General features: G+C 50.2%; 1 protein-coding gene across 7 annotated transcripts in view; it reads left to right on the top strand.

Annotated features, from left to right (window-relative positions):
* The first annotated feature begins 12,104 nt into the window (after positions 1-12,104).
* LOC105473807 (histone deacetylase 4) overlaps positions 12,105-23,200 on the top strand; it is a 354,143-nt gene continuing 343,047 nt past the window's right edge. For 2 of the 7 annotated variants that reach the window (XM_071073705.1, XM_011727858.2), the window contains exon 1: positions 12,105-12,353. The gene's annotated coding sequence lies outside the window, so the exon portion shown is untranslated. Of the gene's footprint in view, positions 12,354-12,688; positions 13,388-23,200 lie in introns of those variants that run through there. The other 5 variants (XM_071073707.1, XM_011727859.2, XM_011727860.3 and 2 more) reach the window with 4 other exon arrangements.

Raw genomic sequence — 23,200 nt, 5'->3', positions numbered from 1 at the left:
TCCTGAGCTTCCCTGTCAGTTCAAATAGTTTGCCTATAGATTCTCTCAATGTCATCTTTTTTGCCATTGATTTCTAGCCCTATCACAGTTTGGTAAAAGAAGATATTCTATACGATATCGATTCTTTGAAACGTGTTGAGATTTGCTTTGTGGCCTAGTGTGTAGCCTTGGCCAGTGTTTATATGTTCCATGAATGCCTGAAAAAAAATGTGCTTCCTCATTTAGGAGTGTAGGATTCTTTTTGATATGGGGACATTAGTATAACCACGTTAATTAATTCAAATCTTGTATATATCGGTTACCAAATGAGTAGTATTCTCCAATATTATAGATTTATAAATGTCTCCTTAGGACTTTTAAATTTTTTGTTTTATATTATTTTGGGGCTAAATCACTAAATGCAAAAAGTTTAAATTGATTTATCTTTCTGATAAATTGTCCCTCTTACCATTATGCAGTGGCCACCTTTATCTCCAAAAATGTTTTCTTTCCTTTGGATCAATTTTGACTGATATTATAACAACAGATACTTCTTGTGATTAGTGTTGGCTAAAAACCTCATTTTTTTGCACCCCCCCCAGACTATTAGCTTTGCAGAATTTTCATATTTCATGCTATCACTTATTAAAAAAAAAATAGGGAGATGGCTTTTATTTTTAAGCCCAACCTGGCAATCTGTTTTTAACTGGCAAATTTAGTCCATTTACATTCATCGTGAATATTTATATATTTGGACGTATTTTCCGATTTCACTTTTGGTTTTACCCTATGCCTCTTTTGTTCTTCCCTGTTTGGATTGATTGATCTTCCCACTTCTTTTTCTCCCTTCTTTTTTTCTGTCCCCTCTGCTGCTTTGGAAGTTATATATTTTATTTCAAGTGGTTTAGTATTTTCTTTAAAAATTTGAACAAACATTTTTTGCTTAACAAAATATAAATGTATACTTCCCACCAATACTAGGAATGTAGAGAGCTTCAACTGCAGCATCCCTTCATGTCTTATAAGCTGTATTATTGTAGGCCAGACACCACCCATCACCTTGTGTTACATCATGTGTGCTATAGCTCATGCCTGCTTCGATTTACTCACACTATCTCTTTGCACTCCATTTTCTTGCAACTGATTTACTGTCTTGTCCAGGGCAGGGGTCCAGAGAGCAGGGTGGCCACTTCAAAGACTTACCCTGGGCCGTTCCTACCATGACCCCTGTTGCCCAACAGGTGAAGGCTCTGCAATCTACTAAGTACATCCATCCTAAACTGAAACTGATGTTTATATATCAAAATAATTTTGGCTGGGTGTGGTGGCTCATGCCTGTAATCCCAGCACTTTGGGCGGCCGAGGCGGACGGATCATGTGAGGTCAGGAGTTTGAGAACAGCCTGGCCAACATGGTGAAACCTTGTCTCTACTAAAAATTACAAAAATTAGCTGTGCATGGTGGTGTGCGCCTGTAGTCCCAGCTACTTGGAAGGCTGAGTCAGGAGAATCTCTCAAACCCGGGAAGCGGAGGTTGCAGTGAGCAGAGATTGTGCCACTGCACTCCAGCCTGGGCAACAGAGCGAGACTCCATCTCGAAAATAATAATAATAATAATAGTAATAATTTTGCACTCCTAAATTAGGAAACACATTGTTTTCAGGCATACATGAAACATTGATAAACACTGATCATGACCACACATTAGGCCACAAAAAAATTATTAACATGTACCAGTGAATCAGTACCACATATAGTCAAGGGCTAGAGAAGTGGGCACACGGAGGTCTGCACATCCTTTAGACCCACTGGGACAGACGTGGTGTGGGAAGGAGAATTCTTTGAGGGCACCAAGATTCTTGCCCGTAGTGACGGGTGGCAGGATTTGCGAATATGATGGGCTATCCCTCCCACAATTATGCAACCATAGGAGAGGCAACCCTTTACTTCTACCTCTTAGGGTTCCCGGGTAGGCCTGAGAATTCACTTGGCATAAGACAGATTAACAGGAGAAAAGCATACCGATTTATTTAATCTAAATTTTATGTAACACAGGAAACCTCATTAGGAAATAAACAGAAACACCTGGCAAAAACAAACGTGTTTCTATACTTTCTTGAGCAAAGAGAGGCAATTGCAGGAAAGTAACTAAATTATGTGGGATGCCAAGGGAAGATGAGAATTATTTTAACAAGATCCATTTGTACAGCACTTTCTCAGCTCCGACTTCCACTGAAGAACATTTCTTCTGCTGCTGGGACGAGGGATAAAATCACACAGATTTTATCTCCTGTTTTCAGGAATCAGTGGAGAGGTCAGAGCACCCTTCCTGTGTCTGCTGTTTTTCAGGTGCTTTTAGCTCGAAATGATCCTTTACCAAAGTGACATATTTTGGGGTGGCACAGTCTGCAACCCTTCATTACCTTGTATGTCAGAAAGGATACTGCAGGTGTCATTAGCATCCCTAAGCAGTGGACTTTGAGACAGATTGTCCTGGGTGACACTGAACTAATCGAGTGAACTCAAAAGACATCAGAGGGATGCTGAGCTGGAGGGAGCCTCCTCCTGGTCAGGCAGAAGCAGACTGCTTTGTTGTGGAGGGGACAGGTGGCAAAGAATGGCAAGTGGCCTGTAAGAGCTCAGAACAGGCCCTGGCTGACAGCCAGCAAGAAAGCAGGAGCTTCAGTCCTGCAACCACAAGGAATCGAATGCTACCATCACGAGTGAACTTGGAAGAGGACCCCAAGTCTCAGTTGAGAACTCAGTCCTGGCCGACGCCTTGATTTCAGCCTGGTGAGACTGCACAGAGGACCCAGACTCCCGGCCCACAGACACAAAAGAGATCATTCATGAGGGTTATTTCAAGCTGTTGAGTTTGTTATGCAGCCATAGATAACTCACACAGCAAGACCCACATACCACCTGCACTGTGTGTGCCCTTCTCGAACAAGGATTGTAGGGGCACCTCTGATTTCAGTGTCAGCTCAATCCTGTATGTAGCAGTTCTCCCCAGGCCTGGGTCTTCCCTGCTCCCCAGGGGACAGTTACTCTGAATGGCTGGATGTCCTGTGAGGAAGCATGGGGGAAAGAGCTAGTCTGTCAACTGGTTGTGGCACCTCAGGACCTTCATAACTGGACTGGTGATTGAGAACTGGCTCAGGTCCGAACATCGGGTGAGGGGTTGTGATTTTCCTTGTGGCAGCTGACACCAGCCTCTGTCCACCCACCACCAGCCTTTATTGATTCTATATTAGAAAGTAGTGCCCCCATTGGCTGCTGTCTCTAGGCCCCCCAGGACCTCCCTGGTCTGTTGGCATCACCACCAACACCTGTGATTTGAGCACCTTGTCTGCTGTCCTGGTTTGCTTCCCATCATGGAAATTACGCGCACCTTGTCCCAGATGGTGAACTGCCACTGCCCCTGCAGTTCAGGATCCTGCCACCCGCAAGAACACGCGAGGACTCATTTTCATCAAGGCCTCCCCTTCTTCCGCCCTGTCCTACTGACGACAGACACCTCCAGCTTTCTCAATGATGCTCATGCCTCTCCTAAAATTTCTTTTCTTGCCACCTGAATTCAGGGAGAGTCCTGTGTTCCTTATGGGAACTTCAAGTGATCCATCTCTCTCAGTGCGTCCACCCCTTGGACTTCCTGACCCCTTCCTTACTGACCCCTAAGGCAGGCCTGGCGCCTCCCCTCCACCACTGTTGGCCATTGTCTCCATGCTTCAAGGAACATTCTGGCAACCCACCAGTTCTGGTTCCCTGTGTCCTCACCGGGGTGTGAAATCCTGAGTCACAGAGAGGGACCTGTGTGACTACATCTTCTCTCTCCCGGGTCTGTGCTGCTCCCATCGGCACCCTCGGGATCTATGCTCCTGTTCCTGCCTGTGTTATATCTGTCAGCTCCCAAGGTTCTGTTGAATGATCCCTTTCTTTCTGTAACTGGGGCTGTAAGCCTCCTGCCTGATCCAGAGGAGCTGACAGTCGCCCTAGAAACAATGAGGGAAGGTAGCTCCTCACCTTGGGAGGCACTGTCTGAGCCAAGGCTTTGCAGACCCTATAGGTGCTGAGCGAGTTTCTGCTCTGGCATGGGGAAGGCCACTTGTGCTGACCCGGGGCCCGTAGGAGAGTCTGGAGGTTCCAGGACCTCACACGCATCCTCTGAAATGTTCCTCTCCCACATCTAGGATCCCACTCTTTCCCCACCAAAGACCCTACACTTGACCTTAATACCAGAAGCTCGCTGGAGTATGAACTCAGCCTCTATCACTTTGTAATCCAAGCTTGGGCCTAATTTTCAGCACAGTTTGCTCTCTAACTGCAGACGCTACTACAAATAAGAATTAAAAAATTAGCCAAGCATGGTGGTGTGTGCCTGTAGTCCCAGCCATTTGGGAGGGTGATGAGGTGGAAGGATCACTTGAGCCCAAGAGTTCAAGGCTGCAGTGAGCCATGACTGGGCTGTTGTACTTCAGTCTTGGTGTCAGAGTGAGATTATGTCTCAAAAAAAAAAAAAAAAAAAAAACCCCAAAAAGCAAATAGTCTGCCATCAGTCCAGCGACCATTCCTCAGGTGGCCACCTGCCATTTCTTTGTGGCTGCTTTTAGGAAAGCTTTCTTTGCATTGGCATTCGGCAGTGTCGCTACAATAGGTCCAGTGTATCATTATGTTACTTACCATCCTCAGGGCTTGCAGGACTTCCTGAGCCTGAGGATCTCCCTCCTTCAGTAATGCTAAGAACTTCTCAGCCATTATCTCGCTCCTCCTCCATTCTCTCCTCCTGGAACGCCTTGTTCTAGATCAGATACCCAAGAGGCTGAGCGTGAGGTGAAGGCTCCTACACAAATGCTTTCTTGAGGATTACTCTCAGGAGGACCCTGCCAGGAAGTGAGGGGAGGATGGCAGGGCAGGGAGTAGGGCCAGAGGAAGGACTGTGCACAGCAGGGGTGGTGGGAAGTTAGGAAAGGTCCTGATTTAGGCTCAAGCCAGCCAAGGCTCAGCCTGAGCCCATGGGAAGCTCAGGAGCATGACTTGCTGCACGGGGAGCTGGGCTTCCTATCCCTAGGGGTCAGACATGGGCCATCCCGGAGTGGAGAGAGGTAACCTCCCAAGCATTTCCAGGTGAGGTGACTCCCCTTTGACCAATGACAGCTCTCTGGAAAAGGACACACAGCTGTAAGCCATTCACAGGCCACACCTCCAGGTAATGGAGATCTGTCCCAAGCACCCACATGGCCACCACTCTCCTAGTAAAAAAGAGGTGCTTCCATGTCTTTTATCCTGTGGTCTGCATTTGGATAAATTCCTTGGTCTCATTTTCCAAGTTGCTAATAAGATTTTCTAAGATGCTTTTTATTTTATCCACCAAATTTTTAATTTTAATGACTACATTTTTCATGTCCAGGTATTTTACTTGGTTCCTTGAAAAATTCCACTCTCCTTTTTCCTAGTGTCTTATTCTTTGGTTCATAGTCAATGTAACTTCCTTGATGCCTTTAGCAATTTCTAACATTTATTTTTAAGCTCTCTTATAATCTCAGTGCCTTGGCTGGAGGCATCATCCTGTTCTCATCTGCTGACTCTTGCTCATGGTAAATTGCTTCCTTTGGGTTTTATAAACTTATATAATATTTTATATGTTTATATAAAATCATTACGTCCTGTCATTTTCGGTTGTGAGCTCATTTCCTGTGAGGCTCTATTCCTGGGAATCCTGTGTAACCTAGGTTGAGGGTGTTTCCCTCGTTGCCACTGTTTGCTTCTGCCAGAAGTTCTAAGAGTATCCCACAACTGGACTACTTTTCATGTTATTTTTGGGGACTGAGAGTTCCTGGATTGTGCAGGTAGCATGTATCAAACCCAAGTGAGGGTAGGCCCTGCTACAAATTTCCAAGCAGCTTTTTCCCCACCCAGAACCAAGGTGAAAACAGATGCTCTACTTCGTTGTCTCTGTGTTCCACTCGGCAGATTTTTTTCTAGTCTGTCCTTTCGCTAAGGATATAGAATTCAAACCTTAGCCCCTTGAGTTAGAGGTATCAGGAAGGGCTTTTCCCTAAGGCATCAGTTTAGGAGATTTCTTGTCTTGACGGAGTTCCCTTACTTGCTTGTATATACTCAGCCATGTGTTCTTCAAAACGCAGCCTTTTAGGCAGCACTCCTAGGTCCTTTGTAATGAGAATGCTTTCAGGTAAGCGAGTCAGCCCCCTTGCCAGGATCCTGAGCTTTGCCCTCTCCCCTACCACTGAAATCTTAAGCTGAAAATAATAATGTCTTTTCACAAGTCTCTGGGCTCCAGCTACTCAGCCCGGGCACTGAGCTCACTGGAACCTCCATGTCCTCACCCCTGCCCTTTTCCCATCCAACTCTGCCCTTTTGCCCTTCCCATCCTCTGCGGCCTGGACCCCACAGTGAATCAGGCCCACCACCATAGCTAGTACTCCTAGGGCTTTGCTCCATTTTCTTTCAGCCCTACCACCAACCTTGCATCTCTCCAACAATACAAGATTTTTGCAGCTGGCCTTCTCAGTGCTACCAGAAAAGGTAAATGACCCTGGCGCCATTACAAACACTGCATTTGACAGGGTGGGCCCTCAGCACCACTCAGCAATGCTTTTTTTTTTTTTTTGAGACCAAGTCTTGCTCTGTCACCCAGGCTGGAGTGCAGTGGCACGATCTCAGCTCACTGCAAGCTCCGCCTCCTGGGTTCACGCCATTCTCCTGCCTCAGCCTCCCAAGTAGCTGGGACTACAGATGCCCGCCACCACGCCTGGCTAATTTTTTGTATTTTCGGTAGAGATGGAGTTTCGCCGTGTTAGCCAGGATAGTCTCGATCTCCTGACCTCATGATCCGCCCACCTCGGCCTCCCAAAGTGCTGGGATTACAGGCATGAGCCACTGCCTGCTCAGCTCTCTCTTCAATACCCTGCCAATGCCACTCCAGCAGTGCTCATAGCAAGCACATCACATGTTGATTATTGTTGTCATCACCCTATCTCTACTCCTGGGTCTCAGCTCAGGACCGTATCTATTATAAACATAAGGCTGCCATCCTCAGCCTCCTGCCCTCACCTGTAGACTCATCTCTGTTCATTCTCACCACCTCCCCTTTCCTTCAGAGGCCCCCTCCTGTTTGAGGATTTTCCTGCTTGGGGTTTTCAGAGCCTGTCTGAGACCTGAGCACGAGGGCCCTGACCTGGCCTCCTGCTCCAGGACCCATGCTATCGAAGGCGGCTATCCGGCCCCTCCAGGGTATCTTTCTGTCGAGCTTCCCCCTCCTTCCCAAAGATGAATAGTCTGGCCAACTGCACATCACAGCCCAGGACTGGCTGCCCTTCCTTTCCTGTCCCATCTCCAGCCCCCAGGTCTGTCACTTCTGCCTCCTGGGGCCTCCTCCCAAATCCCTGCTGCACCTATGTCCTTGTTTCAGGTTCTGCTTTTGGACCCGAGCTAAGACAGTTGGCACTTAAATTCCTCAAATAGCGGTCACGTGCAAATTTACTTCCCTGAACAGCAAAGGCCTTGTCCGGAGGACTTTTTCCCAGTCCCCCAGCCTCCAGTCTCTCAGCTCTCGGCCTCTTCTCTCTTCTCTTCCTGGACTCCACTGCTGCTGCCATTTCTAGCCGCTCCCTACCTGGCCTCACCCCCTCTAGTGACTTCAGCTCCTCCTTACGTGCCAATGACCCCAAGATTTTATCTCGAAAAACATAAAGCAAAAATCTCAAGCCAACGTTGATAGCTTCTAAATGTGTGTGCGAGTCAAGGTCACTTCCATCGAATCAGTCACCCGAGACTGAAAGCTAGGCAAGGGGAGCCAGGGGAGCGTCCGTTAGCAGCTATTTTGTTGGTCTCTCACTACTTATTTCAATGACCTGGTTGAATCATCCGTATCTGGAGTGGGTCTTGGGATAAAGCATTGGAGGGCAGAGGGTCCACTGAAACATGTGGATGAAGCTGGAAGAGTTGAAAGTCTTAGGACTGTGATTTTCTGTCCTTGTGATAGTTTGCTCAGAATGATGGTTTCGTTTCATCCATGTCCCTACAAAGGACACTCATCCTTTTTTACGGCTGCATGGTATTCCATGGTGTATATGTGCCACATTTTCTTAATCCAGTCTATCATTGATGGACATTTGGGTTGGTTCCAAGTCTTTGCCATTGTGAATAGTGCTGCATCACTCATAGGTGAGAACTGAACAATGAGAACACTTGGACGCAGGGTGGGGAATATCACACACCAGGGCCTATAGTGGGGTGGGGGGAAGGGGGAGGGATGGCCTCAGGAGATACACCTAATGTAAATGACGAGTTAACGGGTGCAGCACACCAACATGGCACATGTATACATATGTAACAAACCTGCACGTTGTGCACGTGTACCTTAGAACTTAAAGTATATATATATTAAAAAAAAGAAAACAAAAAGTCTTGGGGCTGTGAGATGAGCCCTGAACTTCCCCACCCCTGCTCCCTCCACTGCAGCCCAGGCTGCATCTCCCGCATCCATCCTGCAGCCCCCCGGGTCCTGCCCGCTTGACAGAGGCTCTCAGACCTTGCAGTGTCCTTAGTGAACTTCATGTCCTTCTTGAATTTTTTTAAAGAATTATCTTTACAAAAGTAAAACATGTTCACTGAAGAATTAAGAAAACAGGTGAGCAAAAGAAAACAAGAATCTCTCATTTTCCACTTAGGACACATATTTTTCCTCATTGTTTTTGTGTCTGTAAATGTTTTCATTTGTAAAAATTACATCACATTGTAATGAGGTCTTCTTGTCTTTCTTTCCCCTTGAAACTATAAAGTGAATTTCTTTCCATGATATAAAACCCCTTATTTTTGGTGATTTATGCACACATACTCACCCCAACCAACCATTGTTTCTGTGGACCTTTGAGCTAAATGTTATCAGCATCCATGTTTGTCTCTTTGAATGAGGTTCTAAAATTGAAATCACTAGGTGAAAGAAGGTGCAAATTTTGAGGGTTTTATTTATGAGTGTGGTTAAGCAGCTGTCTGAAAGTTTCTATCAGTTGACACTCAGTTGCTGTATTATAGTGTTTATTTCCACACATTTGCTTTTATCAAATAAAGCGTTGCACTTCTCTTATTAGAGAACATCCTGTCACGTTTATGGGCGTTTCTTTTGTATTTGCCTGTCCTCGTCCCTGCCTGCTTTACTTACAGGCTGCTCTGCTCTGAAAGCCCTTCTGCCTGGGAAGATCAGCCCCTATGAATCCCATGCAAATGTTTTCCCCACTTGTCTTAATTTTATTGTGTCCTGAAGCACCAAAAGTCTCCCCTTCCCCGCCAAACTGGGGCGGCCACAGCCTTCAGTATTTTTTTTTCTTCTGAATTAAAATCTTCCTGAGAAAGGCACAACTCTTAAATTCAATGAGTTTTGGTCAGTACGTACCCCTATGCGATCTACACCCCAGAGAGAAAGCATATTATCTCCATTGACCAGCAAGGTTCTCGTGTCCTTCCCAGTCCACCCTCTGTAGGCCCCCAATCTGCAGAGAACTATTCTGACCTCTACCCCATATTTGGCTGAATTTTGTATTAACAGAGTCATACAGTGTAAACTCTTTTGTATCTGACATCTTTTACGATATTCTTGACATTCAACCATCTATAACAGTTCATTCTTTTTTATAGATGAGGAATATTCCCTTGTATTTTGCAATTGGGGTTTATCCATTTTCCCACTGATTGCACACTAAATTTTAATAACAACATAGCTAAATTCTCAATTATTTCCCTTTATGACTGTTGTTGATATTCTTTATATTCCACAACCCTATAGAAATGTCCAGAGTTTTTCCTTAGTACTTTTTTTTTTTAAACTTAAATCTTTACTCCATTTGATGAGTAAGGATTTCAACTTTAATCTCTTCTCTTCAAATGATTAGCAGGTACGCTACCATATTGCTTTCTCACTGATTTGAAAAGCCACTTTCATTGTATTTTAAATCCCTACAGGGGTGGTATTAAAACTAGCCGATAGTTGGTAAGGCACAGACACTGACCGGCCTGCACAACTGCCCATTAAGAAGAGCTGGAGCACACTGATCATGCACATACTGGCTGGGTATCAGCCTGGAGTCAGTACATTTGCTTGGGGCCATTTATTTACTTTCTATTATTTTGCATTGATCTGGGCCAATATCACGTTGTTTTCATTTCAGAGCCCAGACGACATGTTTTTATTTTCTGGGAGCACAGTTTCTCCCTCATTACTCTTCTTTTTGACTGCTCTTAAATCTTTTCAAGATGAACTATTCAACGATTTTCACAATTTCCCGGAAGTTCTGTTGGAACTTAGTGTTACATTTAGGTACTTAAAATGTTCTTTTGCTAATTGAGAATTTTTCCTTATTTTCTAACACATATAAAGTGCTTAACACAATGCTCACCACATACTGAATATGCAACAATTACTTAATTACTGATTGAATGTTACGAATCTGAAAGTTACTGTTATTTGTATATTTTATAATTGGCCAGCTTGCCGATCGTAACCAGTCTAGGAGTTCTACCAATCTATTGGATCTACCAATCCTAGATTTTAAAATTTGAGTCTTTGGTGCTAGTTTCTTTCAATTGTGAGAACACTGAGATTCCTTTGAGTTTGGGACTCTGTCAAATGCCTGTATGTGAAGTCCCAAGCGGATGCGCCCAGGCATTCGGGTCGTCACTCCCCCTTTCTCCTTATACACAGCTCACAGTATAGCGTGTTTGCTTTCACTGCACACTACCATACTGAACTCCTCTGCATTGGCTGTGCACCGGTCTCCTTCAGACAGCCCCTCTTACACATAATGGCGGACACAGCCACCCACACCAAGTTTCTCTTTTCCAGACATGGTGAGTGAGGTTCTTGCACCATCCACCCAACGTCTGCGTGGTGCTTCACGCTGCTGGACTGCCTCTCAGGACTCACGTGAGGTCTCAATGGCACGCGGCAATGGGGCTACTCATTCCTTCTACTGGAAATCTACCTTTTAAAATTACCTCTGCCAAGCAATAGATCCCAGAGCTCCTTCACGTGACTTTTTGCTCAGGTACTTCTCTTTGTCCGTGAAAAACTAACTTTGGTAGACTTATAGGCAGGTTTTAATATTTTCTCGTGATTGTATGTTTTTGATAATCCAGTCGAATGGTGTTGAATCTCATCTAGATGTTAGCTAGCTACAGACCCTGTTTCATTCTTTATGAAAATTTGATAGTGCACCGTTTCCATCAGCAGCCAAGTCGCCAAAACCCCATAATTGCTCTCCTTTTCTTCAGCTGTATCCTGTTTTAAAATCCTCTAATTCACCATTCCTTTCCTTCAAAGTTCAGCCATATCAGAGTAAGCGCTTCTCACAATGACCAGAGTTTTCTAATTATTCGTTATTGAGATATTTAAAGAAATGCAAAATTGGCATTTTTAGTTTGCTAACTGTATTTTTATCCACACAACTACAGTTTCCCCCCCCGCCAAGAATCAAAGGTCGAGAGTGCTGTAAAAACGGATCCTTGCTCATCTAAGAGGAATGGCCCACAATCGAAGCGAACGCTCATCCCCGCCAGGTCCGCATCCCTGGGCCCACGCCGTCAGGCCCCACGCACCGGCGCGCGCTGTCAAAGGCGCTTCCTCCCTGGAACGCGGGATTCCGGGGACAGTGTGTGCACCCAAGTTTAAAAGTTGTCACACTCTTGTTGGAAAGAAATGGAAACATCACCAGCAGGAGGGTGGCCACTGAAGACTCCCGCCCACACCAGCTGGCAACCAAAGGCGCTTGCGGGGATCTACGGGCCGACCTTTAACTCAACACAAGCCCCCCAAGCTCTGCGGCCTTAAAACAACACCCGCCCGGCCGGTGCGGAGTTCCCGCCACCTCCACGCCTGCCTGGTCCGTGACTCGAGACCCTGGCGGCGGGCCGGGCTCCCTCCGCCTGAGCAGGGACCCGACGAGCGAATCCCACGACCCTCAGCAGCAGTTGCAGGCCTGGCAGACCTGCACCCCCATGCACACCCAGACAGCCGCGTTCCCGCCGCGGGGCTGGGCGAGGCCCGCGGCGCCTGCGCACTCGGTGACCGGGCCGCCCGGCGCCTCCGTGCGCACGCAGCACCACGTGACCCACTGCCAGTACCCAAGATGGAGGCAACGGCGAGGCCTGGCCAGCTCCCCGCCTCAGCCTGCACCCCATTGTGTGCCCTCTAAGCGCGAATTAGGCTCGCAGACACGCGGTGCTGACCGCTAGGTAGCCATGCGGGCTACCGAGTGGAACTAGACAAGGCCGGGGCCCGTGTTTACGGTCACTACTGGCTCCGGGTCTCTGCGCCTCCTCAACCGCGAAGCACCCAGCGGCTGGCGCCTGGAGCGTCTTTTGGTACGCCCCGCCCCCTAGAATTGACAGCTCCAGGAGCCAATGAGGTCCAGGATGCGTGCGGGGAGGCGGGCAGGGGTGGAGCCTCTCCGCCGCTCACGGGGCGTCCGGCCCCGCGGTTGGGCAGCCGCTGGGCGAGGGGTGGGAGCAGACGGGCCGTGCGCAGGTTTCAACGGACCAATGGAAGGCCGGCTAGGCGCCCGGGGCGGGCGGGAGGGAGGCGGGGTCGAGCCGTAATTGACGAGCTCTTCATTAGAAACCAGGCGGGAGGGCGGGGCCCATATGGGGAGGTGACGCAAGGCTGCCGCAGCCAGTGGTTGCCGAGCCGCCGGCGGGCGGGGCGGGGCCGGGTCGGCTGACGGGCGTGCAGGGTGGCCTATCGCCGCCCGGCTCGACGCTGGAGGGGGGAGAAGCATCATGGTTCAACGTGGGTCAATTTTTTGTGAATGAGGAGGGGAGGTTGTGGGGCCGCCGCCGCGGAGCACCGTCCCCGCCGCCGCCCGAGCCCGAGCCCGAACCCGCGCGCCCGCCCGCGCCGCCGCCGCCGCCGCCGCCGCCGCCCGAGCAGCCTTCCAGCCTGGGCCCCCGGCGGCGCCGCGGCCGCGTCCCGGCTGTCGCCGCCCGAGCCCGAGCCCGCGCGCCGGCGGGTGGCGGCGCAGGCTGAGGAGATGCGGCGCGGAGCGCCCGAGCAGGGCTAGAGCCGGCCGCCGCCGCCCGCCGCGGTAAGCGCAGCCCCGGCCCGGCGCCCGCGGGCCATTGTCCGCCGTCCGCCCCGCGCCCCGCGCAGCCTGCAGGCCTCGGAGCCCGCGGCAGGTGGACGCCGCCGGTCCACACCCGCCCCGCGCGCGGCCGTGGGAGGCGGGGGCCAGCGCGGGCCGCGCGCCGTGGGACCCGCCGGTCCCCAGGGCCGCCCGGCCCCTTCTGGACCTTTCCAGCCGCGCCGCGAGGCGGCCTCGCCCGCCGGGGCGGGGGCGCGGGGGTGGGCACGGCAGGCAGCGGCGCCGTCGCCCGGTGCGGGGCCCGCGCCCCCCGAGCAGGTGGGCTCCGGGCCGCCGGGAGTGAGGGCGGGGGCGGGCGGGCGCCGGGGCCGGGCGGGCGCCGTTTATGTAACTTTGTCAAATGCTGTGAGTTTGCAGAAAAACGTCCCTGCCGGGGTCCGCGGCCCCTCGCGTGTCGTCGCCGCTGCGAGCGCCTGGGGGTTCGCGGGAGGGCGGGGGTGCTGCCCGGGACCCCCTCGGCTCAGCCCGCAGGGCGCCCGCAGGCCGAGACGGGGCCCGGTCCAGCTCGGGGGTGGGATCCGCGTTTCCCCGCGTTGCGAAAACACACCACGGAATCATAAGCAAATTATCTCGTATTTACATTGAGCGTTGAATTATTTGACACTGTTATAGCAGGAGACCGTGCGTATCAGTTGGAAAGGCCGGGGGTGGAACCCAGTGTACTCATTTAATGCACATCAAAAATTTGTAATAACTTGAGGCAGCTGATATGAGTGTTTTCTTTATTGCATGTTGTAAATTGACCTGCTGTGACACAATTTTCAAATAAAGCGTTGCAGAAATTAAACTTAAGTTATTTTAAAACTAATGACTTTCTTAACTAAATCCTAATTGCATGACTGTAGAGACCTACCTAATTGCTTGCTGAGAGCAGTTCTGCTTGCTCTCCGTGAGGGAGGAAAGGGCCTGTGTAGTCACTTTGCCGCCCCGTTTTTCTCTATTCAGGCTTTTCTGTTGATTCCCACAAATCACCGAAGCAGTTAAGGCCTGGGAGTAAACCTGTAAACAGCCCTGGCCCAGCGCCAGCCCAGCAGGACTGGGGGGATACTGGCAGGTTTGCACCTTGACCTGGTTTCACTTTTTCTTTTGTAATATGATCGTGGTTGCCTGGAGTTTTAATTGCTTCTGATAATTCTGTGCATTATTTTCGGGACTGTCCAAAGAAGGCTGGTGTGGTGGTTTCAGGACCCAGCCAGGAAAGGTGGTGGTGGTGACTGGGGAAAGGGAGGGTGGAAGGGAGGGAGATCGAATTAAGAAAACTCAGCTGCTTGTACACAAATATACACTACAGCAGTTACAAAGCAACAAAAGTTATTGCAGAATTTTGCAGTAACTATAGCAACACAATTACTCTATTATAATTGGAAATGCAGAATGCCACCCAGTTAGAAGTTTCATCAGAATGGAGTTTTGGATATCAAAAATATGTGAAATTTAATTTTTTTTCAGGTAGCTCCTGTGAATTCTAAAATCTGTGTTCAATTACCTATTTTTAAGACTGATCGAGCCTTCCCAGATATTCTACTCTCTGGGATCTGTGGCATCTTTCCCCAGAAGAACTCACATTTGTGTGGGAGGGAAGTATTTTCATGCCTTAAAAACACACACCCCAACACATTGTAAGACTTCTATAGCTTTCTGTGTTCTGGGCTTTTATTTTAGAGATCAAATCCCATCCTAAAGAGAGCAGTAATCAATTAGAAAAGAAGCCGGCTGTACTCAGCAGGCAGAGGCAACGCTGCCCTCTTTAGGGTTCTTTCTTCTGCAAGGGGAGCTGGCAGCAGGCATGCCCCCCGGGGAGCCCTGGGCTAAGGGGCGGGGCAGAGGGAAGATGACTGGACTGCACATAGGCCTGGAAGGCCTGGGGACGAAGGGCAGATGTGGCCTCGGAGTCCTGAACCAGGGACAATGTTCTGTGTTCAGCAGCTTCCTAGCCATGCAAAATAAAAATCCGCAAATGCCATGTTCTCGGAGGCCTTGGGGGCTGTTGCTGTAGCAAGATGGGCAGAACAACCTGGCACACTGGCCACGTGCGGCTCAGGCAGCCCATCTGGACTCTCTGTGGCCAGAGACCTGGTTGGGAAGGATGCTCTATGGATGTTTACCAGGAGGGCTCTAGTGCTGGAAGTTTCCACACATTGTGGGGTTGCTGCATTTAATTTCGTTATAACTCTTTCCTTTTAACTACTGCATATTTATGCCCAGTAATCGACTTCCATTCTCCAGCTTCATTGTGAGGTTTCAATGCAGCATGAATGGCTTTGAATTCCAATCCTTTGATGTTGGGGGTGGCACCAAAGGAAAGGCGACTTTATGCTGTCTTAATTGCCGGAGCAGAAGAAGCATTTCATCACTCCTGTAGAATTCGTCCATACCGTTCTCTATTGAAAACGGCTGGGCTTTCATAGCTCAGAAGCTGCCATGAGTAATATATTAATACCTGATGTAGGGCGCGAAGGAGCCGCAGAGGCCGAGAGAACTGCCGCTGCTGAGAGGCAGCGGGGCGACAGGCTGTGGCCGGGCTTTCCCTCCGAGGCTCAGAATTGTTGACTGTAGCTGGGGATGGCGGACATGAAGGGCGAAGGGGCCCAGTCTCCACCTCAACTTGTGGCTGTGGAACCGGGACTGAGCCCCTGCCCCGTTGTTTGCAGCCCCCAGTGTGTCCTGGGATAAGGAGTTGGAAAGGATGGATTTGGAGGGAGTGTTTGTTTTGATCTCAGATGGTCAGCACATGCCCTGCCGTGTGGTGGGCTCTGGGTGTTTGGCCTTGACATTAGAGGCGGGTACCGCACCTTCTGGTTCATGTCAGATGATGGGTGCCATGTCGAAAGTGATGCTACCTTTGAATAGACCTTAACTCATTCATAAGCGTTTCTATGGGAACAAGTGTCACTGAGGTCATTAAGTTCTCTTTATACGGTCAGTTTTCTTCTCTTGGGCTTCTGTGAGTGGGAAGAGTGGGACCTGTTTCGGGGTGGCATGAGGGCTGTGGTGCTTGCAGCCTTAAATGGCCAGGTCCCCTTGCTGCGGCCTCGCTGACACACGTCCTACTCACTTCCTAGAAGGAAGGTCGGGGTTCTATATAGATTGGCTGCACCGTGACTCCCAGTATCACTGTCGGGATGAGGATGCCTCCCAGAGCAAGGAGATGATGCCACGAGCAGCTGTCACATGCTCCCATAGCTGACGCCAGATGGGCACCTGCTTGGGGCTCGTGCTATTTCACGCACTCACCGTGTAGGTGTCAGCACAGCCCTGCAGGTGGGCTCCACCTCTGGAGGAACTGGGGGTAGAATGAAATGGACCATCTGCCTGCCCCTGCGTCTCCATTCCCAAAGGCCAGTTCCTCTCCGTGCCTCTGCTTCTGGGCCGGTGGTGACCTTGACGCTGAAGTTCAGCTGGTCGAGGTGCTTGGGCCAACACAGTGTCTCAGAGAAGAGGACAGTTTGGAATGCCTTTCTAGTTCAGTGTCGTTAGACTTTCTAGTGCTGTGTCGACTGTCCTTGGAGCTGTCACAGGCGTGTGTCACAGGGTCTGGGAAGTGCTTCTGGCTTTCTCATGCTGTCTTATGTCACGTGTGATGCTGCGGAACTGGAAGACCATCGTGTTCTTCTCCTGCAAAGTCCCCAGGACGCCTGGAGGCAGGTGGGGGTGATGGAAGGGAGCCGGTGCTCCAAGTCCACTTCAGCCAGAGCAGCTTTTAGTGTTTGCTGTTCAGTCTGTTGATTACCTTGGAAGATGTTATTGGAAGAAAGCATTTGAGGACCAAGTTAATCTACTCTTACAATACCAACCCAGAAACCTTAAAGAAAATCTTGACAGATTTAATAGGATAAGAGATTTTTAAAAATCTCTTTGGCAAAAGACCCATAAGCCGGGTTAAGAGACAACAAGAGAAAAAATATATAACACGTTATGCCTGTGTGAGCTTAATAGTCAATATATAAAGAGCTTGACAGACCAATAAGAGAGCATGAGATCACCATTGCAAGGTGAGCAGAGCATATGAATACTGAATCATCGCGGCTAATCAATTCGGTGTAAAGGAGATTCTCTTTATCCCTATCATATTGGCGAGTTTGATGATACCTGTTGCTGGTGATAATAATAATTCTGGTTCTGTAAGGTTTTTGCAGAGTTTAAGTTAATGTATGGAAATTGCCTTGAATAGGGCCTGGCATGGAGTAAGCATGACATAAATGCTGGCTCTTATTTATTATCATTTGCTCTCTGGAGGGACCGATATGTATTATCATATAAAATATAATAGGGCTGGGCAAGGTGGCTTATGCCTGTAATCCCAGCACTTTGGGAGGCCAAGGTGAGAGGATCACTTGAGCCCAGGAGTTCAAGACCAGCCTGGGCAACATGGTGAGACCCCATCTCTACAAAAAATAAAAAAAAAATCAGGCACCCGTGGCGTGTGCCTGCAGTCGCCATTACTTGGGAGGCTGAGGCAGGAGAATCAGGTGAGCCTGGAAAGTCAAGGTTGTAGTGAGGTGTGATTGCGCCACTGCACTTCAGCCTGAGTGACATAGCGAGACCTGTGCTGTCCCCCCAAATTTATATATATGATGTATAAATATAAAATAGTAATTACTGAATTGCTCTCTAGAAAAGTCTTAGGTGTCAAAATCTTAAATGCCATTCCCCTTGTCCCCACAATTCTACATTTCGAAATCCATTCTAAGGAAGGAATATAAGCGTGTGGATATCCAGATGTGTGTGGAGGTCGGGGCTGCATTATTTATAAAAGCAGTACTTGTTAAACCCGCTGGCATTTCTGCACTGTGGCATCCTCCATATGTAGACAGGCAGAAGTGTGCAGTTTAAGAGGGAAAGGCGGGGTCTGGAGCAGTCCCCAGGCCACTCCTTCTGGTTTTAAGTACTTGGGTCTCTAGGTAACCATCAGAGGTGAGGAAACGGGGTTCACTTTTCTTTTATGCGTGGTGGTATTGTAGAGATTTTTTTGGTAAGTGTGTATTACTTTTTTACAGTAGTAATTTGAAAAAATGTAGATATCTCCATTGGAAAGAAAAGTACTCTAAGTCCTTGGCAAGTTGATAAATATGCTTTGCAATAGAAAAATTTAGGGGCATTTGTTTTTCTGACTCACATGTAAGCTCTTCAAGGTGGGGACTGACCCTCCGGGTCTGGGCGGACTCTGGTACAGCCCGTCCTGGAAACAGTCTCCTGAGTTTCCACCAGAAGCAGGTTTGTACTTCTCATTCCCTTGCTTGAAACCCTGGCATGACTTTCCCATATTCTTAGGATCCTAAGGTCTCAGGGCCCTGGAAGGCCTTCCTGATCCTGGCCTCTGTTTTACCAGCGTCATCTGATAGCACTTGCTCTGTTTGTGGAGTTTCAGCTGCCATCTGCTTTGCTTCCTAGCTCTTTCTAAGTCCCCTTTGACCCCAGGGCCTTTGCACACACTGTTCCCCTTCCTTGGAACGGCCTCCCTTTACCTCCCTCTTCTCCAGCCCCTCAATTCATGCTCATCCTCTCATCCTTTGGCCCCCTGTTAAACTTAGCCTAACAGCTTCTTTCCTCCTTTCTAACAGCATCCCGTTGTGCAATTTCAAGAGTACATTGTGACCTTAGTTGTTTAATGCCACCTCTTCTACTAGCTGGGGCTCTGTAGGGTTGAGGGGCCCTGAGGGCCTCTTGCCTGCTCTGTACCCTGTGCTTGGCAGTTTAGGTGCTCGAAGAATGAAAGAAAATGAATGAGTGAATGAATGAATGAATAAGTAGCCAAGTGAATGGCACAGTGTGGGCCTTGGGTGGGAGAGCTGGGGTGAGGCCCCACCTCTGGCCTGGCCCCTCTGCGGGGTTCTTGCCAGTGCCTTGGAATTGCCTGTTTCCTGACACCCCCTGCCCCCATCTGGGAACTTCTTGGTCCTGATTTTGGAGATTACATGCTCCTAAGGAGATGTCATAAGTGCAAGTGAAGGGGACTCTGTGATGCAGAAAGGAATGGGAGGGAGAAGGGCCTTCAACACAGCTGTCAAGTGGCAAATGCGACTGTTGTGCCAAGGCCAAGGCAGGTGTGTGCGGCTTGTTCTCCAGCCACTTCGCCCAGGGCCCCAGCGCGCGAGGAGGCGGGTGGTGCTTTTATGAAGGAGTATTTCTCTGCTTGTTTTAAATTAGAATTAATGACATTATTTAATCACTTGTTATTTAGCATCATAATTTTAATGTGATACCTTAATATGTTTGCGTACATAAACATTTTGGAGTCTGCTCTGTTTAAAAATGTGAGTGTTGGGCTTTGTTAGTTTACTGTTGTTTATGAAGCACTCCGTCTGTGTGAGCCAAGTGCTTTTGCTGGATTGATGTTTAAGCTTGAAACAATAAATCAGTTCTTACGACCTGAAAGTCTGAACCAGCGTTCCAAGCGGGAGTGTTGTTCAGGCAGTGATGGGATTGCATTTTCCCTTGGGAACGGCCCGTCATCTGGTTTATGTGTTGCTATTTGCTGGAGCGGTTCTTTTTTAAACTGAGGAAGAGAAGTTTTTGTGGTATCTCCACTGGCCTCCCTGGTGGTGGGGTTGGGGGTGCAGGGGTGGTGGTGCCTCGGGGCCATGTTCCCTAAGTATTTCTAATTGATTAGTTATTATTTTGCAAATTCTCATTCTACACCCCAGCCCAAGTACTAGGTTTTACATGAGATGAGACTCAGTTGAACACATTCTCTGTGCCAGATGCAGTGGCTGGTCCCATGACCCCAGGCTTGGTCAGGAAAACTGGCCTCTGCCCACAAGAGGCTTTGGTGTTGGTAGGGACAGAGGAGAAGAAGGAGCTAAACAGGCAGGTGCACACAGGTCACCATCCTGAGCACCAGGGCTGTGGCTGGAGGGCTTGCTTGGTGGGGAGAGCTGTGGTGCAGGAGCCAGGCCCAGATGAGGAGGAGGGAGAAGAGGGTGGGTGGGTGGGAATGGGATGTGGTCCTTTTTAGCCAGAGCCAGGGTTTGGGGGCCACAGTAGGATGAAAAGGGCCACTGAGGTCTCTGAGGCCAGAGTGCGTGAGCCAGCAATGAGCCGGGCCAACTGGCAGGCTGCCTGGGTGGGGCAGAGGTGTGGTCTCCACAAAGGACTTCCTTGCTTTTTCATGTATGTGTAGTCTTCTTGCATTTAATGGAGGGTTTGCTTCTGTTCTTTCTGTTTTGTGCATTGGTGCCTGGCTCCAGCTGGGTGATGGACCTGATCTCTCTTGTTCTAACTTGGTCGAGGCAGGCCTGTTCAGATGCATCCCCAGGAGGCCTCCAGGTGGCCCATGGCGCGGCTAGGCCTTCCCTGGGGCACCTGCTTGGTGGTGGTGCTGTTGTGGGGGCCTCTGCATGAAAAGCAAGGGCAGCTCCCAAAACAAGGGCATCATAATTTTAATATGATTATAATTTTAATATGATACCTTAATATGTTTGCGTACATAAACATTTGGGAGTCTCCCGGGGGTCCCAGCCCAGTGGCTCTGAGACGGGGGCCGCATCCAGAAGGGAGGGGGTTCCTTCCTTCCTTCCAGCGGTGCTGGTGAGAGCTTCCTCTGTGCCTAGGTCCAGGATTCTGTAGAGTAGCTGTTGGGACTGAAGCCTGCTGGGAGTCCGTGTAGAAATCGTGCTGGAGGGGACCCCCTGGAGGACCCGAGCTGGCACCCCAGTGCCACTGGTTTACACACCAGAATTCCGGCTGTGAGGCTGAGCCTAGCCTGGCCCATCTGCAGGGGCCTTGCTGGCTGGCACTGTGCCATTTAAGTCGAGTGGCAGAAAGTGGGGCCCCGGCAGGTCAGCAGAGCATAGCCAAGGGCCTCTGAGCCCCAGTCCTCCTTGTGGTCTGGGGGTCATCCCAGCTGACTGTTGAGGACTTGCCCACCCCCAGGACTCATGTCCGAGCCCCGTAAGCTCAGGGATTAGAGTGTGCTAAGGATGCTGACCCCCATTCCGCCTTTGGGGGCTGTGGACAAGAAGGGGAAGATGGCCTGTGGGTCCACACAAGTGGGGCGTGTCTTCATTAGTGATGCCAACTGTGCCTCTTTGCTCACAGGATGTGGGTGGCCCCCTGACCCTTTGGACCTTTAAAGGGAGCTGTAAAGAAACCACTGGGAGGTTCTGTCATGTTAAACCCGCTCTGCTCTGAAGTTGACATCAGATTTTGCCCTGAAGAGATCCTCAGAGGTGGTCACAGTCCCCATTCTTTGGAGAACACTTGTTTACCAGCTCAAGGGCTCTGTGCTGGAATCTGCCCCTTGGCTCTCCAGGTCAGAAGGACCATCAAAGGGTATGTCACTGGGGTGCCTCTGTCCTTCCTTTTGCCTCCTTTCGAGTACCTGCCCTGAAGCAGCTTGCTCTCCTTTGCCCCCGAGTGTGCAGCGCAGCCCAGCATAGCTCGGTCGCCGGCTGGGGCAGCAGCTGACCTGCAGAGCCCTTCCGCGCATGCCCGCTGCCATCGAGGGTAGCAGCCGGGCTGGGCTGTCCCGCCCCTGCCTGCCATGGTGGCCCCGGGCAGCATGGGGCCTGGTGTGGGAGCATCCAGCTCACCTCCCAAGCTGGTGGGGATGTTGACCTTTTGGGCTTTGGAGTTTACAAGCAACCATGAGCAGTGCTTCTCTCAGTCCCTCCCTGAAGAAGAGTGTCTTTCCACGTCAGCGTGCCAGCTTCAGCACACGCGGGCTGTGTTCTGTCAAAGTTCTGTTTTAGAATTCTCCTGGTTAAGCGGAGGCCAGAGCTGAGGAATGTGGGGGCTGCAGAGGGCCTCCTCTCTTGTTTCACGCGTTCTTCTCCTGGTTCCTCGGTGCTCTCGTGGGTGTGGGGTGAAGGGTCTGATTGGTGGATGGGCTCACTTCTGCTCGCCACACTGCCGATGTGCCTGCAGTGGACAAGAGTGATTGGCAGTGATGTTCTGTGTTCCATGGCTCTGGGGTGTTGAGTAGGCATGGACTGAGGTCCCAGCTTCACTGTCATGACCCCATCACCTCAGTGAGTCCTTTGTCGTCTGCCAAGTGAGTGTCTCTCCCGCCGAGACTCAGCTTTCCTCTTCCTTCTCCCCCGGTGGCTCTGAGGACACGCAGCCCTCTCTGCTGGCACGTCTTGGGAGGAATGAGGAGTAGGGTATGTCCCCTGCCAGGGGCTTGCTGCCGACCGGGCCTTGGATGCACCTGCAGGACTTTCTGAGGCCCCTGCGCCCGCTCAGGGCATCTCTGCGGCTGCTGGAGGTCGTGGTGTGGTGGACGTCTCTCCAAAGGACCTTAGTACCGTTTGAGAACAAGCTCTTACCTGCCTTTGTCCTTGCAGGGACTGTGTCGTAGTTTACAGGGATTAGACTCTTGAAAGCTCAGAAGCACCATGATGCTTCCCACGGACACGGTCAGCCCCCAGGGCATGCTGCACTTGTCAGGGATCTGAAGGGCCAGTGTCCTACCCAGTATGCGGAGCCCGGCTCGTGATGGTGGCTGAGCTGCTGTGGCATGTCCAGATTGTGCCTTGGCCACCGTGTGATTCGTATCGAGACCAGTGGTGCCGAGCCAGTCTGATGGACACTCTCTGCCACGGCTTTGCTGTCCATCGTGCTTCCCAGTGTGCTGGGAGAGGGAGCTGCCCTGAGACTGTGGCTGTGTGTGTAAATCTAGTCTGCCCCGCTTTCCCTCCCCTTGATTCTTTCTGTCCCATCTTCACTGCCTCTGATTTGCATGAGCAGCGAGCCTGAAGGGCAGTGTGCATTTTGTCCGCTGCTTTCGTCAGAAGGCTACTGGGTATGGCTGCCGTGTCTCAAGGGAGGCTGTGTGGCTGGGTGCTCGGGCCAGGCTCTGGGCTCCAGGCATGTGGCAGCTCCTGGTAGCAAAGTGAGGGGTAGTGCCGCTGTGGAGGGCAGTGAAGGACGGAGAGATGGGAGAGGTCAGGGCTGGGGCTGTGGCCGTGTGATGCCACTGTGGGCACAGCTCCTCCCCAGGTGGAGGGTGGGAAAGGCACTCTAAGGGGATTTTGGGGGCTGGCTTCCAATATGTATATATATATTTTTGAGACAGAGTCTTGCTTTGTTGCTCAGGCTGGAGTGTACTGGTACAATCACCACTCATTACAG

This window comes from Macaca nemestrina, chromosome 11 (genome assembly GCF_043159975.1).
Source record: "Macaca nemestrina isolate mMacNem1 chromosome 11, mMacNem.hap1, whole genome shotgun sequence".
NCBI lineage: Eukaryota > Metazoa > Chordata > Mammalia > Primates > Cercopithecidae > Macaca > Macaca nemestrina.
The sequence above is the reverse complement of the archived record's forward strand: the minus strand, read 5'-3'. Positions and strand labels throughout refer to the sequence as shown.